The following is a 5,132-nucleotide window of genomic DNA, read 5'->3' on the forward strand; positions in this document are numbered from 1 at the left end:
GGATTGATTCAGTGACTGGGATAATTGGGGTGGGAGTGTCGGAGACAGTGTGATTGGCACAGGACAGAGCGCAGTTTAGGGCTGTTGTACATAGGGTCACTATGAGTCGTGACTCGAAGGCACATCACACCAACATAACAACAACCTTGCTAAAGGTAAAGTTGATACAATGACAAAATTAATTAATCTACGTTTGGATTTATGACTATATGACTATACATCTTCTACATGTCCCCACCTAATAACGTCACAAAATAAAAGTAGGTGATTACAACACTGTTTTTAACAATAAGCCCTTTCACCTTACAAGCAGCCATGAAATAAGACATTGCATTGTGGAATTCTTCTACCAAGAACATCTCCAAAGTGCTAATGAGTAATGAAATCAGTTTAAAGAATAGGGCTCATGATAAGATGAATAAGAATAACTTAAGAAAACCTGATAACTTTAAATTGTGATGTCCATGAAGATTATTGACTAAACTATAGATTTCTAAAAGAACAAACAAATCCTTTTGGAGAAATTGTAACTAGGATGCTCCTTAAATGCAAGAATTTTGAAACTTCGCCTCACAAATATAGGACATATTTTCAGGAAGCACCAGTGCTTGGAAAATAAATCATGCTAGGAATAAAAGAAGATCCTCAATCAGTTGATTTATCCAGTGACTGTAACAGTAGACTTGAACGTGGTACGTGTTGTGAGGATGGTTCTGTATAGGACATAGTCGCACCCTATTGTTCACAGAGTTATTATGTGTCACAGCCACCTTGAGAGTAACTGAAAACAGTTATAACATGGACAGTAAAATTTTGGAATAAATTTAAGAAAAATGTCACTTTAAAAACTGAAGTGTATCTGACCCCAGTCATGGTATTTTCATTTATTTTGTATGCATATGAATGTTGGAAACTGAATAAGGAAAATAGAAAAACTGATGCATATAAATTGTGGTGTTGGTGATGAATATCAACTATAGCATGGATTGCCAAACAAGTAAGCCAACGAATCTATCTTGAATTATGTGTAGCCAGAATGTTCTTTAGAAGTCAGGACGACCTTTGGAGTCCTTTTTCTCCATTACTTTGGGTGTGTTATCTGGAGTGAAATCAATCCCTAGAAAAGGGCATCATATTTGGAAATGTGAAGAGTCAGTGAAAAAAGAGGAAGACCCTAATGAAATGGATCAGCAAAGTATTTCAATACAAAATGGGCTTGAATAGAGAAACAATTGTGAGAGGTGCACATGAATAAATAAGAATAATTCTTTTGCACTGCTCTGGTGGAGTCAATTTAATGTCACTTTACAAAAACAATAGCAAAAAGCAATTATCTGTTTTTCTTTCAGTCTTCCAAATTTTTCCAATATTATATACTTGGTATTTAGGTGTGGAAAACTATATCCATATTCTGTTTTAATGATACTCACCTAACAATTTGTTGCTACTATACAACTTCATCTTACTGTAAGATTTAATAGTTCCACTACTAAGTTTTTCTATTTTTTTAGAAAGTCAAGACTATTTTTCTGTATTCCTTGAGAAAGGTTCATTATTTTCATGCTTATTCAACAGATTTAGAGATTTGTTGGCAAATTGAACAATAGACAGGAGTGCTTAAAAAGAATTGTTTCGTTGTTTATATTTCAGTGATAGTGGGATGCACTGAGCATTATTTGGAACAGAAGGAATGTAGTTTATACAGCAGATGGTCCTGTATTTTCACACTGGCTCCATCATTTCCATTATCTCAGAAAATTTATTTAACACATTTTAGATTTGGTTTCCACTTCAGTAAAAGGTTTGCATAAAGAGTGAACTGTTATTAATGCATTTAGCATAGTGATTTGCATTTTAAAAACAATACTACCTACCATCTACTTTTTTGAAATAAAATTTTACTTTGTGGTTTTAGGAACATTTACAGAGAAGTTTGATATTCATTCATTCATTCATGCACAATTTAGACTCTAGCCCTCCTTCCTCACCCTCCTTAACTTTTTGTTTTTTATTTTTTAATATTGATTCATTGTTGCACAATTACCTCCCTCCTTCCCCACCCCAGTCCTCTTTGCAATAATATATCTCTTATTCAGGGCTCTGTCATACTTATAATGCCTAATCTTATATTCATTTTAGACAGTTCTTTCTTTCATCTGTTCCAATACAAGCGAGCTCTAGTGGCCTAGTGGCAAGAAGCTGCACTGCAGTTCCCAAAGGCACGCTGGTCGAGTCCACCAACAGCTCCGCCAGGGAAGGATAGGCAAACTCCTCTCTTGTGATTAACTTCCTCTCAAAATCCACCAGAAGGTCACCTATGGGTCGATTCCACTTGATGTTTCACAATAACTACCATGTACTTTAAAGGGAGCTCTGGTGGCCTGTTGCTGTCTTACTATTGTTGTATTCCTTTGAGTTGGCACAGGGCCATAGCTGACCTTCCAGAAGGTTTTCAGAAGAAGTAAATAACATGGGAGGAGATTACCCATCTTTCTCTCACGGAATAGTTAGTGGATTCAAACCATTTGTCTTTGGGATGGCAGCCCAGCTTCTTACCACTAAGCCACTAGAGCTCTCTACTTGAGGCCCTGTTGTTGTTGTTATTGTTGTGTACCATCGAGTCAGGAGGGTACCTCCTCCTGTGGGATTTACTGCCTCTGATAAACTGCTAGAGGCTCAGTTATGATTAGTTTTGACTTGATGGTACACAACAACAACAATCATCTAGTTTTTTATGATTCACCTCATCTCACTGCTGTAGAGTCAGAACTAACTCCTAGTTGAACCTCCAGCCATTTTTCAGAGACTGTAAATTGTACAGGAGGAGTTTGTCTATCTTTCTCTCTCTGAGTGGCTGATGGATTCCAAATTCCAGAAAGGCACCACTTTTGAGTCAGCAGTGCCACTACAGGTACATCCCCAGAAGTTCCATAAATTCTGACTCATACTGACCCTATACGGGAGCCCTGGTGGCCCAGTGGCAAGAAGCTGTGCTACAATCCCAAAGGCATGTGGTTTGAAGCCACAAGATGCTCTGTCAGAGAAGAATGGGCAATCTCCTTCCTTGTGATTAACTGCCTCTGAAAACCCACCAGGGGGGTCTGCTATGAGTCACTTCCAACTCCAAGGTACATAAGAACAACAACAACAATTACCCTATAAGACCAGAACTTTCTAGATTCCGATTCATGTTGTTAATTGTGTGCTTTGGAGTTGGAACTAACACATACTTGACACTCCAGCAGTTTTTCAGAGGCAGTTTAGTCACTTTGGAGGAGAATGTGCATGCTTCTTCCACAAAGAAGGTAGTGATTGGAACTGCATGACCTTGGGATTATAGCACATTTTACTTGACTCATAGCGAACCTATAACATTACCTTTGGAACAACTGGTGACTTTAAACTATAAGGCAATGGGTTAGCAATCTAAAACTTTGACAACTGAATCACCAAGGCTACCGTGATTTATATACCATTCTCCTGATAAATGATGGCTCTTTCTCCCCTATTTAAACTCTCCAGTTTAAAAATAACCTGAAATGCCTTGTTTGAGTGTTTGATATATCAACTCACATAAGTATTTTTCTCTCAAAAAAGGCAGTTTGGCAAGTCATACATAAGAAATTTTGCACTCACATGTATTTTTAATTCAATCTACCACAATTCAGGTAAACTTGATCTTAAGGTAGCTGGACTCTCATTGGTTTTTGTGAGATACAAATCCTTTGATTAAGCCAAATGGTCATTGTTTTACTTGTTCTCCTTACAGGTTTCTTCAGGCCTCAGAGCAAACAATTTGTCACACACAGCCTGATGATTGCTAACACTATTACAAGATACAATTATGGGCTAACAATCCCCCTTCCTCAGCAAGTCAGGGAAGTGTAATGTAGTTGGATATTTGTTTAAACAGCTTTAAAACGATGCCTTTATTCAATTAGATGACTGTGTATAAAATAACTAGGAAAGGAAGATGTCTTTGTCCTCACTACTACAATACAGAATGAGCTTCTACTCTGCCTAGTGGAACTGCATGCCTAGAAAAGGCCAGTAATAGAATGTTCTTGTCAGGTGCCCTCAAGTTGACTACAACTCACAGTGATTCTATTAACAACTGATTTGAACCTCGCCCTATCATGCACCATTCTCATAATCTCTGATATGCCTAAACCCTTAGCTACTGTCACTGTGTGAACCTATCTTGTTAAAGGTCTTCCTCCTGTTTCTAGTGATCAAAAAAAGGATCAGTTATATGCAGAATCTCATACAATCCCCTTGTTCTTGGCAGGATGGTTGTGCAAAAATAACCTATTGTTGTTATTGTTGTGTACCATCGAGTCAGGAGGGTACCTTCTCCTGTGGGATTTACTGCCTCTGATAAACTGCTAGAGGGTCAGTTATGATTAGTTTTGACTTGATGGTACACAACAACAACAATCATCTAGTTTTTTTATGATTCACCTCATCTCACTGCTGTAGAGTTATTTGTAAATAACAAAGAATTAGCACAACTTTTCAAAAGAAACTGCTAGAGATTGGCTTTATTCTGTTGTTTGGTATACGATAATTTTAAGTAACTAATGTAATTTTCCAAATGCTAATATTTGTTCAGATTTGAAACAGATGGACCAAATAATTACAGAGCAATTCATATTAGTTATTTTTGAGGCATTTTATCCCAATGGCCTACTGGTTTTCTAGATAGCACATATAATATATGAGCACCAAGAATATTTGAAAATTTTTCTTGCAGTTGGTATTTTGATGTAGTAGAGTGGACTGTGTTTTCCAATAAGAACCATGAGGTTTAAAAATAAGCAGAACTCCCCGCTTACATACACACACACCAAAAAAACAAAAACCCAAATTAAAAATCTTGAGAATCCTTGCTATGGATATAGATAATCAGTAGACATTTACAATATCTTGACTTAGACTAATATCAAAACAGAAATATTTGAGAATAAATGTATTCTCTGTTAAAAAAGAAAACTTTCTGAGGAAGCTTGACAATTTATAAGTCTTCTACTTTTAAAAAAATTGTTACTCTTGTAGTAATGTTTTGTAATTTTCTTGGAAAAGGTCCTTTGTACTTCTGGTTAAATTTATTCCCAAGTATTTAATCTTGTGAT

Source organism: Elephantulus edwardii, unplaced genomic scaffold, assembly GCF_000299155.1.
Source record: "Elephantulus edwardii isolate Elephantulus edwardi_28Jun2011 unplaced genomic scaffold, EleEdw1.0 scaffold00021, whole genome shotgun sequence".
NCBI lineage: Eukaryota > Metazoa > Chordata > Mammalia > Macroscelidea > Macroscelididae > Elephantulus > Elephantulus edwardii.